Source organism: Elephantulus edwardii, unplaced genomic scaffold, assembly GCF_000299155.1.
Source record: "Elephantulus edwardii isolate Elephantulus edwardi_28Jun2011 unplaced genomic scaffold, EleEdw1.0 scaffold00108, whole genome shotgun sequence".
Taxonomy (NCBI): Eukaryota; Metazoa; Chordata; class Mammalia; order Macroscelidea; family Macroscelididae; genus Elephantulus; species Elephantulus edwardii.
This window is the reverse complement of record NW_006399858.1, coordinates 7,001,809-7,014,547: the sequence shown is the minus strand read 5'-3', so window position 1 is coordinate 7,014,547 and position 12,739 is coordinate 7,001,809. Positions and strand designations below refer to the sequence as shown.

The 12,739-nt window shown below is 38.3% G+C and overlaps 1 protein-coding gene and 1 pseudogene across 1 annotated transcript in view; one reads left to right on the top strand and one right to left on the bottom strand.

Annotated features, from left to right (window-relative positions):
- PRUNE2 (prune homolog 2 (Drosophila)) overlaps nucleotides 1-12,739 on the bottom strand; it is a 435,757-nt gene that overhangs the window by 161,847 nt on the left and 261,171 nt on the right. The gene's annotated exons all lie outside the window — the stretch shown is intronic.
- Nucleotides 2,538-2,829, top strand: LOC102873404 (annotated as a pseudogene).

Below are 12,739 nucleotides of genomic sequence, written 5' to 3'. Positions count from 1 at the left end.
ACAGTGCGATTGGCACAGGACAGAGCGGAGTTTAGGGCTGTTGTACATAGGGTCGCTATGAGTCGCAAGCGACTCGATGGCACATAACAACAACAACATGTACATGGGCTTTGGTGTATACTCTTTGTGATGTTGTTGTATGTCATTGTGTCAAATCCAACCCAAAACTGGCCCTCCATCAGGTTTTCAAAGGCAGTAAATCACAAGGAGGGGTTGTCCAACCTCCTGCAGAGCAGCTGGTGGATTTGAATCATGTGCCTTTGGAATTGCAGTGCAGTGTCTTACCACTACCGATCCCACCACCACTGAGTTGATTCTGATTCATAGCAACTCTCCATCAGATTTCGCAGGCTGTAAATCTTTGCCATTATGATTCGTACTTTGCATAGTCAATGAATCACAAGTTAGCATCAATGAAGAACAAGCAAACATGTCTCAGGCATTCTTTGCTTTCAGACAAGACCCATCTGACATTAGCAATGGTATCCCTCATTCCACAGCCTCTTCTGTATCCAGCTTGAACTTATGGAAGTTCTCTGTCAATATAATGCCCCAACTCGCTTTTAATAATCTTCAGCAAGATTTTACTTGCTTGTGATATTAATGATATTTCTACACTGTGTTGAACCACTTTTCTTCTTCTTCTTTTTTAAAATGTGAACAAATAAAGATCTCTCCCAGTCAGAGAGGATGACCCTCAGCAAGGGGGGCTGATATAGTGAGTGTATGTCGGAGATCGTGAAGATGGTACGGAACAGGACAAGGATACAATCTGATCATAAGGTCTCACTATAAGTCACAATCGGCTCAGCAGCACTGAACAACAACGCATCTTTATAAGAAAAGACTGTCCATCTTCCTCCCATTGAGTAACTGGTAGATTCAAACCATCAGCTTTTCAATGAGGAGTTCAACAGCTAACACATTACACCACCAAGGCTCCTTATGAGGTCTTATTAATCATCTAAAAAGGCTACTTTCACTTTCTGATTACAAGAACATGCATAAGAGAATTTTCATCTCACATACTAGAAGGACTTATTCCTTGGAAGGGAATATCACGCTTGGAAAGGTGGAGGGACTGTGAAGAAGAGGAAGACCTTCAGCCAGGTTGGCTGACAGTCACTGCAGCAATGGGCTTGAGTGTGTTGGAGATTGTGAGGATGGCACAGGACAGGAGTAGGTTGAGATCTGTTGTCCATAGGGTCATAATGAGTTGTACACAACTCAACTACACCTAACAACAAGTAAAAAGCTTCAATCCTAAAGGTATGTGGTTTGAAGCCACCAGATATTCCATTGGAGAAGGATGGGCAGTCTCCTCCAGTGAAATTTACAGTATCTGAAAATCTGCTGAAGGATCATTTATGAGTCGGTTCTGATTCAACAGCAACAACATAGTGCTAATATATACCAAACAGCTACTGTTCTGGTAGTGAAATTGATGGTGTTAAAATATAATCAAATGGATTGAGACATTATGGTACATTCATAAGATGGAATACTATGCAGCATGCAGGAGCAATGATTTTGAAAAATTACTACCTAACTTGGGAGGGACTAGAGAGCATTATCCTAAGTGAGCTAACTCAGTTCCATAAGAACAATTACTGTCTAAGATCCATTATTGTAGAAATAGAAAGAAAGCTAGTAAAATGTGTATGAAAATCCAAAATGTGGGTGGTGGAAGGGTAGGAATAGAGGAATGAGGATGGGCAGGAGGATAATCATAGGGTCTCACAATTTGATGGGTAGAGGGAGGAGTGGGTAAAGGAAATGGGAAAGATTCGGTGTGAAAACACGTACACAAAATTTGTAAGTAAACCAGTATAAAATAAAAATTTTATTTAAAAAATATATAGTAGCTTGAGGAAGCATGTATTCAAAAAAGAAAATGCAGAGTAGATTTTCAAGTCATGGACTCTAGACTTCTTAGAGCCATGGAGGTTGGATGAACCATTGAAATTATCATCCTGCTAATATCTTTAACCTTAGACTAAAGATAGCTGCTGAAGGCTTTTTAAAACTAAACAAATCTGTTGTTATTAAGTGCTGTTGAGTCAACCCTCTGAGCAATGCACCTGAACCCTGCCCTACCCTGTGCCCTCCCAACCATCTCTGACACACTTGAGCCCACTGTTACAGTCAATGTGCCAATCCAACTTGTTGACGGTCTTCCCCTCCTTGAGCTTGACTACTAAAAACTGTCTTTGTACTTTTAAAATTAAATTGAAAAATGGCACTGTGCTTTAAAAAAAGATATTTTGAGTTCCAGCACTTCTTAAGTATTTGCTTTAGTATCTTTATCCCCTGCTCTGCCCTGTAAGTATCTGCCTGGTCAGCCACCCTCTAGATTTTAAAACTCACTTCTAATATTCCTCTTGCCCCATACTCCATTGGAAGTCAGAGATTGAGAAGTGGGAGCTCAACTAAGAGTCATGGAGGAGGCTTTGCCCTCAAGTGGTATTTGGGGACATGAGTTGCTTGTAGTTAAATTGTGTCTTCTTCCTTAAGGGCTGGAGCAGAGCCTTCTAGACATGTATGTGGGAGAGAAGCAAAGAGCAGTCATTCCTTCTCACATGGCCTCTGGAAAGCGAGGATTCCCACCATCTATATCAGCAGTTGCAGTTTGACTTGGAGCGGATTGCACTGATCTGAGCCAATTACTGGCAGAAGCTTATAAAGGGCATATTACCTCTGGTAGGCATGGCCATGGTGCCAGCCCTCCTGAGCCTCATTGGGTATCACCTGTACAAAAAGGCTAGCAGACCCAAAGTCTGCAAAAAGAAGCTCAAGGAAGAGAAATGAAGCAATAGCAAAAAGAAATAGTTAAAACAAAACAAAAAGATATTTTGATATGGTATCAAGTAAACAGAAGCAATTCCAATGTTCAGATAGAAAACCTAAGGGACAGTAAGTTTCTATTAATGGAGGAGGAACGATGCAGAAAAGCAGGGCAAGAATGTCTGCACAGCTCGAAGAATGTAATCAGTGTCACTGAGCTGTACATCTGCTGTTGTTAGATGCTGCTGAGTCAACAATGACTCAGTGATCCCAAGAATAACAGATGTGAACCTTGCCCTATCTTATGCTCTAGCCTTATCATCTCTGATATAATTGAGTCCATTGACACAGTTTATCTTGTTGAGGATCTTCCCCTCTTTCCCTGACCATCCACCTTTCCAAGCACAATGTCTCTTTCAAAGGACTGGTCTTCCCTATTCACATGCCCAAAATATGTGAGAGGAAGTTTCACCATCTTTGCCTTGAAGGAGCACTCTGGTTGCACTTTCTCCAAGACATATTTGCTTGCCTTTTGGAAGTTCGTAGGATATTCATTACTCTTTCTCTAACACCACAACTCAAAGACATCAGTGGTTCTTCTGTCATCTTGTCATGATTTTCTGCCATTGTCCAACTTTCAGATGCATAACAAGTAATTAAAAATACCAGAATGCTTAGTCTTTAAATTGACATCCTTGCTAGTCAGCACTTTCGAGAGTCCTTGACAAATTCCCCCAATGCAACACTGCCTGTACAAAAGGTGTTGATTGTGGATCCATGTAAGTTGAAGTCATTCATAATTTCAATCTTTTTCCATCTATCCTGATGTTGCCTATTAGCTCAGTGGTAAGGATTTTTGTTTTCTTGATGTTGAGATGCAATCCAAGACAACAATCTTCAAATCAGAAAGCATGGAGTTTTAAGACATTGAAATACAAGGTAAAGAAGACTAGTAAGAATGACAGATGCTGTTCACATTGAGATGTGACTGAGTAGTGATGACGACCTGGGGATAGAGGGCATGTCCAATAGTGGTGCTGTAATGGAAACCGTGAGACCAAGAGAGGATCCTGCAAAGGCAATGTTTATATTTTCAAAAGGATTATAAGAGACAGTACAAAAACTGCAGACTGATTTGAATATCAGTCCCCAGAAAACTTACGTTACGAGATGATCAGCTAGGAGCATTTGGTGAGTATTTAGGAAGTGAGAACAACAAATAGGCCACCCCTTCTATGGCATTTCTATAACAGGGCTACTAGGGAACTCAGATAATATGATATTTATATTCAACAATGTGCTAGAACCTAGAGTCATGAGCAAGACAGATATAGTGTCTGCCCTCATCAGTAGAAGAAAGTCTTTGGTAACATTCCTTAGTCTTTGATCCCATCTTATTCACTACTTTTACCAATAAATTTGATGACAACAGTGAAAAAAAAAGATGCAATCCACATTGAAGGCTTTGATCTGTAGCAAGTGTTTCAAGTTCTTTTCACCTACAGTGGTTATATTCTGCTGTGTGTATTCTCAGCAATACACTTAAATAATTAAAATAATTAAATAATTATTTCTGTACTGTCAACATTCATGTTTTTATTTTCCCAATGACATAACAATTGCAAAGAATATTTTTCATTAACTCATTCACAATAAAAGAAGATATTTAGGTAGTGATTTACAAAATCATTGCTCCTGCATGCTGCGTAGTTTGCTATGAACATTGGTATACAAGTCTCTGTTTGTGACTCAGATCTCATTCTCTCAGTATAATCCAAGTGGTGGAAATAGAATTTCTATGTTCAGTTTTCTGAGGAAATGCCAAACTGCCTTCCAGAGTTGTACCATTTTACAATCCCACAAACAATGTTCCTAGCTATCTCTCTAAGAATTCTTATCTCACCACATCATCTCCAACATTTATTACTTGTTGTCCTGTTAAATTTTGCCACTGCTACTGGGGTGAGAAGGTATATCATTGTGGTTTTGATTTGCATCTCTCTTATTGCCAGTGATCTTAAGCATTTCTTCATTTTTGAGCACTACTTAACTTGGAAGGGACTGGAGAGCATTATTCTAAGTGAACTACATCCCATAAGGTCAAATACTGTATAAGACCATTATGGCAGAATAAGCATAAGGATCCAGGGAAGGGAGGGTGGGAGCAGAGGGGCGAGGATGGGCAGCAGGGGTGGGTAATCATAGGGTCACACAATTTGATAGGTGGAGTGGTGGATGGATAAAGGAAATGGGAAGGATCGAGTGTGAAAATCAATGTAGACAAACTTTTTGTAAGTAAACCAGTATAAAAGAAAAATTTTATTTTAAAAAAGTCGATATTTATTCATAAATTTCATGTACATTGTTTTCATACCAAATCTTTCCCATTTCCTTTACTCACTCCTCCCTCTACCCATCAAACTGTGAGACCCTATGATTATCACCCTGCCCATTCTCATTCCTCTGTTCCTTTTCTCCCTGTCAGCTCTCGTGCAGTGTACATTAAATAGGTAAAATGTTTTCTAATCATCATTGAATCAGAAAAGAAGGTATGGTCCTGAAAGAGAATGACACTACTTGTCTATATCATATCTAGATGCCCTGTACAGGGACAATATAAAACACTCCCAGTCCTGAGGCATCCCCACAATTGTTCTTAGATTTGAGCCACTGTGTAAATGCAGCTCATTGAAGGTGCTCCTCTTTCTTACTGACCCTTTACCTTACTGAGCATTAGATACTTCTCTAGTGACTGGACTTTCCTGGTAACATGCTCACTATACATGAGACAGTCTTGCCATCCTAGTTTCTAAGGAGCATTACAGCTGCCCATCCCCCAAGCTAGGTTTACTTGTTCTTTTGATAGAATATTTAATGTTCTTCATGAAAGCCATAATTCCAAGGCATCAAATCATATTCAATATTCCTTATTCATTGCTCAGCTTTCCCATTCACATGTAGTGATTGAAAATTCCATGGCTTATATTCACACAGTGGAATACTATGCTGTATTGAAAAAGAAAGAACTCGTGAAATATTATGCAAAATGCGTGACCCTGGAGGACATTATGCTGAAAGATCTCAGTCACAAAAGAACAAATACTGCATAGTGCCACTGTTGTAAAGTGGGTCTGACATCAGAGTTAAGAGGAAACTAAGAGTGGATAAATAATATATACTGCATTGAAATAGATAAGGGAGAAAACTGTTTAGGAGGAATATATGATTAGGTATTATTGTCACGACAAGAGTCCAGAATGAAAGTTACATAGTGGAGTGGACTGGAGGGTGGGGTTGTATAACAATGAAATTTTTTTTTTAACTTTTCAAAGAGAAAAGTGAATGGGGGGTGGATGGGTTGACAGAGAGGAAAGTGTGCAACAATGAATGAATGGAAATCCAAAGTCTCTGTAAACTTTCATTAAAATAAAAAATAAAATAAAATTGGGCGGGGGGGAAGAAAATATCTTGGCTTGAGTCAGGTTTCTCACAATATTTGCTCAGCACACAGATTGAATAAGTATGGTAAAGGATTCAATCCTGACTCACACCTTTCCTGAGTTTAAATCAAGCAGTACTCCTCAGTTGTGTTTGAATTACTGCCTCTTGGACTATGGACAGGTTCTACATGAGCACAAGTCAGTATTCTCAAGTTTCTATTCTTTCCAATGTTGTCTATAATTTGTTATGATCCAAACAGTTGAATGTCTTTGCCAAGTGGCATAACAGGTTAAGTGTTGGGCTGCTAGCTGATAGGTCAGTTTTTCAAAGTCACCAGCTGCTCTATGGGAGAAAGAATAAGAAAGATTTGTAGCTTCGGAGATCAGATGGAGGGTCAGAAATGACTTGAAGGCAGTGGGTGTTTTTATGTAGTGTGAAGAGGCAGTTCTTCCCCCATTGTGTCTTGAGCTCCTTTCAACCTGAGCGGCCCATCTTTTGACTCTGTCTCAGACAATGCTCAGTTTAGCCTATTATCGTGGTTTAAATGTTGCTTGGTGGTAATGCTGCAAGTGAGGCCATTTCCAATACCAGCAGAGTCCCCTCTGGAGGACAGGCTTCAGCAGAACACTTGCAGACTAAAACTAGGCAGAAGGATCTGACTTTCTATCTCTGAAAAATTAGCCAGTGCAGGCCTGTGAACAGCAGTGGGACACTGGCATGAGAGCAGCCCACAATGTTCCTTTCAAATCCTTATTTTCATTGCAAACATCAAAACCTCAACATAGATTCTCCTTGAAAGAAACGCACATGTGTAAGAGGTTTTCAAACACAGTAACAATTACCATGACATTTCTGGCTGGGTTGCTCAAATAAGAGAAGGGAGTTTCATTGTATCTGAGCACAAGGGAGGATTCAGGAAAGTCAGAAGTACTCACAGGCATGCCTGTGGAACATTTATAATTCAGAAGTGTTGGTTAAATCCCTGAGTGTGGACTCTTCTGTGTTAAAAATAATGACTCTTAGATCTTGCTGAGTCAATAGTGGTCCAATGGTAGAGTCCTCATTTCCCAGGAACCCAAGATCCAATTCAGTTCATGCACAGCCAACTCCTAACAGTCAGTGAACTCTAATGCTGCTATGATGCTGAACAAGTTTCAGCAGAGTTACTAAACTAACACCAGGAAGAAAGACCTGGCCATCTACTTGAAATTATCAGCACAACATTCTGCTCTTCAAACAATCATGGGAATGATGCAGAACCAGAAGAGTTTGCACATTGTACATGGAGTTACCATGAATCTGTTCCATTTAACGGCTGCTAACAAAAGAACTTCTACTGATGAATCTGCATTTTACATGATTTCTATTATTCCAATGCGTCATCTCCTTTGTCTCATTGCCATCAACTCGGAACCAACTCGGAGCTGATCCGTCAGCAGCTTTTTAGAGGCTGTAAATTGTACGGGAGGAGACTGTGTGTCTTTCCCCTACTGGGCAGCCTCAGATGATTATTATGACCAAGCTCTTGGGGTAACACTGCCCTGCATCTCCTCTGGATGGCCTAGCATTAAGAAAACAAAAATTTATGTAACTTAGAAAGGCATGGTAGAGGAGCAAAATACTTAACACTACAATAACCTCCAAACAAAGATGGTCAACAACTGTGCCCTTTCTACCCTAATAAAGTAATCCAAACCATATTCAGTTTCTACTAGACTGAGGATCTTATCAGGGGTTTTATGTTTAAACCAGAGCCAAACAAGGAAATGAGTGAGAATCATCAGGAATCTGGAGGCGGAGTCTGTTTGCTCTGCTTTGCTGCTGCTGCTGTTTGCACAGGAGATAATTTATTATTGTCTTCTGGCTATGCAGGGAGTCCTGTGCTGCGGTGGCTTTTCTGCTGCTGACAAGCTAGGCTGGCTCTGAATAAACAGCACTTCATCATCAATACAACCCAACTGAACACACAGGTTGGCATTTTATTCCCCCCATCTGCCTGCTACCTGATAAATTACTGTTTTAGTTACATGTATACAAATACTATTTATTAATCTGCTCAAATGTCTCCAAAATGCTTCCTCTACCTTAAGATAAAATCACGTGCATGAGAACATACAAAGACAGACACATATCCCACTCAATGTGCCCAAGATTTGGACAATTAAAAGATCTTCTTTAATCTACTGCCTACCCTAACACCTGCCAAATATACTTTCTGCATTTGAAATATGACCCCAGCCTGTAATTTTGGAGTGGGAATTAAGAAGTTACTTGACGAATCATTGCAATTGGGAATTAACTGGTCAAAATGCAGACAACTCCCATGTGTTAGTGAGAATGGAAATTGTTTCCAATCATAGTCCTTTGTTACAATGTTCCAAAGCTTTAGTCACAGAACATATATTTTAAGGGGTCATGTATGTCTCCACTCCCTTTCCACCTCATCCCCTCACCTGGCTTTGAGTAATTGCTTGTTTCTGAATGAGGAAACACCGGAAATATAGGGCAGGGAGAAGAAAGGCTTTGGAATTTCCCAGATAAAAACCTCAAGGGCACAGAAAGAGGTTGATGATCCTGATGATGTAAGGAAGGGAGACAGAAATAATAGAACTGTAAGGACTTTAAAGGGAGTGGGTTATGGGTCAGTTCTGACTCAAGGGTACACAACAACAGCCACAACATTGACTTTAAATCATTTAAGACCTGAGAAAGTGTTGGTGTGTACCATCAAGTCAGAATGAACTCACAGCTGACCCTCCACAGGGTTATCAGAGGCAGTAAATCACACAGGAGATTGCCCATCCTCCTCTCTTGGAGCAGCTGGTGGACTCGAATTGCCTGCCTTTGGGTGAGCAGCATGGCTCCTTAGCACTAAGCAGCCACCAGAGCTCGAAAGAGTGTGAAGATAGTGACAGCGTCTAGTAGCTTTGTGGTTAAAGACACATAGGCAAATGCAGTGGGCAATTCCACTCTCTCACAAAATCCTATCTTAATTCTTATTCCATTTGTCTGAAAATGTTCATTTTTGTCTTAAGTGTTAATCACTTTTGTGACTCATATGAAAGAAAAGCGATCTAAATATTGCTGTTTAAGCATTTGCATGCAAGCATGGGCTACTCCACGACAGGGAAGAACCACTCTCTTCTATCACTCATATGTTTGACCTTCTGTTATCTCCCCAGTCCACCCAGCCCACTCCTGTCAGGTTAGAGCCCTCAGCATCCCACTCTTTATTCTCCTGCATTGAGCCTTAATGACTGTCAAGTTTCCACGTACTAAACGTCACTCTTGTTTTCTTATGCTATGGAACTTCTCTGTGGAACTCCACGCAGCTGAGCCTCTATCCCCTTCGGGACACTTCATTCTTCTTTCCTGCTAACATCCTGTTTTACTCGTCATCTCTGCTGGTTATTCTTTCTTATTCAACCACCAGATGTTCAGTGTCCCAGCATTTGTTCCTCGGCCCCCTTCTCTTCTTTTTCTCCACATTCTCCCTGATGATCTTGTCTAGTCCTATGTTTACAATCGCCCAGTGACAACTGAAACCCCATCTCTCAGAACTTTTTGTCTATTCATGTGAGCTCACCGATGTAAATGTCTAAGAAACAGTTCAAGCAGAATATGAACCACTTCCTCTCTTGTGTTCTCCAATTTCCCCAGTTCCTCAAATTTCACATCTAGAAATTATTCTTGATTTCCCTTTTGCCTCATTCTTCACCAAGTTCATCAGGAAATTGATTCACTTTATCTCCAAAACATATCTCAAATCCAAATGCTTCTCTCCATCTCAGTCACAGGCACCATTGCCTTGTTTGAACTTTTCTTTTTCCTAAAATTATTTTAATGAAAGTTTACAGAGACTTTGGATTTCCATTCATTCATTGTTGCACTTTTCTCCCTGCCCACCCCTCCCCCCATTTGCTTTTCTCTTTGAAAAGCAAAAGAAAAAAAAATCTTTCACTGTTATTCAATCCCTCCCCCCAAGTCCACTCGACTATGTTACCTTCGTTCTGGACTCCTGTCATAACAATAATATCTAATCATATATCCATTTTAAACAGTTCTCTCCTCATCTGTTTCAATGCAGTAGCCTCCTAACCAGTCATCTGACTGACACTCATCTGCTCTGACTCACTCTCTACACAGCACCAAGAGGGACCTTTTAAAAATTGCAAATCAATTCATGACACCGTCATGCTTCCAACATGCTCAAAGGTTCTCCATTACAATTGTTATCAACTATTAGATTTTTTAATTTTTTAAAAATTTTATACTGTTTTACACACAGAATTCATAAAGTTCATATACACTGTTTTTCACGGGAGCAAGTTTCAATGTCTTTCAGAATAAGACTTCTTATAAATCAGTGAGGAAAAAAATAGGCATACCAATGGAAATAGGTTGGAAAATATGAAATAACAATTCACAATTGAGACACAAGTTATGGTCAATAAATAACTAAATGGATAAATAACCAAAGAAAAGCTTTGAATAGAGTAATCCTTTTCTGGTATTTGTCTTGGAAAATATATGACATTTAGAAAATTAGAAAATAGATGATATTTGCGACATAAGCATTCTCAGATACTTTGAAATGTATTCTAAAGAAATAATCATGTGTTCACACAAAGCTTTACGTAGGAACCTATTGACTGGATTATTGCTGTATTCATTAAGAACTGAAAACAATCTAAGTTTTTAACAATATGGAAATTATTAGAGAAGTTTAAAGGCCCAAGCAACTGATTACTAACCAACTACTAATAATCATGCTCCCAAAGAATGATTGATACAAGAAAACATTCATGGCAGTGTTAAATGAAAAACTATTTATATTATTATAAAGAAATAGAATATTTCTTCACTCATTGGAGTAACATGTATTGAAAATGTTCTGACATTAATGTCATCACAACTTAACCTAATTACTTATCTAAAAGCTTTTGTGTCTCCATCATTGTAGAAGGCTCCATCTACAGTGTCTAGCAAAGGAGCTGGAATCAGCGAGGTAAAAGGGTAGCTTACCTCTGGTGCTCACTAGCACCGGATGTGAACAAGGTTCATCATCTCTCCAAGCTTTAACTGCTTAGTCTCTAATTTCTCACTCAAGACTGTTGTGAGAAGGAAAAACAGACTGTAAAAAGTTGTCTTAATATCTGGCAAGGAGGAAACAATGGATGTGTTGGTCTCTTTCCTATTTTAAATTTTAAAAACCCAAAAAGCTTTTGAGAATTTATGGGATTAATCTAATTTACAGATAGGACTCCACAGGATTCTTTGTATGGAAGCTGGTTACTTGTATTGCAATTACACACATTATATCCTTCATATACTTTTCATTAATAATCACATACATTTTTTAATCATTCATGATATTCACATGTAAAATTCCTAGATATGAGATTATGGTAGAAATTACACAAAGTTAAATAATTTTAAAAAAGGGTAAATTAGCATTTATTTTGTTAATGTACTCTTTAAACTTAATTCCAAATTATACATATTGGATGTCTCTTTAGCTTCTGTTTGCAACTACACAGCTTTTAAAACATCACACACAAACAGAGAGAGAGAAAGAAATGTAGTGATTATTTTCCATCACGTAAACTACCCTAGATAGACTCTTTTTCTACTTCTATTTCATATCTACAGCTCAAAAGGGCTTCCGTCTATTTTACTTCTGACACTAACATTATCTATTTAGTTCTAACATTCACGAGATGGATGCACTACATACACTTGTAATCCAAAATAGCTGTTTCCTTTTTAAATTACAACCTAAATACACCCTTGATGGCTTCTATGAAGTCAATTATTTCTCAATGTGTAGACAAGCCTTTTCTGATTTTTGTGCTTGATTTTTTTTCTTCTTCTATCAAATAGAAAAATCAAATGAGCATGTATTTGTAGGTTGGATAATTGTAGTTAAAAATTACTTAAAAAATTACTACAAAAATCAAAACACAAACTTTGTATAGTTTTCTTTTTGAGAATAGTAACGAGGCTTAAAAACATAATTTGAAAAATCCTTAACTACTTGATCAGCACAGTGGTCAATGTGGATTGCTGAGTTACTGAAATTTAAGAGCATAGAATGACATTTATACTTTGTATAGATTTATTTCTAGACAGAGGACTATTTTTTTAATCAAGGTATAAGAAAAATGCTGAGGTATGTACACAATGTTCTAACTGAAAGATTTATGATTTATGCCACCCAAATTCCATTATGATGTTTAAAATATTCAGCAATAATAAAGTCTGGTAATTTTGACAGGAAAATGATTTATGAGAACACAAAATGCATAAATTAAGATATTTTATTTATTCTGTTTTCCGTACACACTTAATTGGTAAGCAAAGATATTTCCCATGTTTTTATCTCCTTTTTTTAAACACTCCATTGTTCTTATTTATATGAGCTGGCCAATGTAACATAATGGTAAAAGCTTCACTGTCTCTATTAAAATTAGATTATAAATTTTATTCTGTATTTTATTTCACAAAAATAAAA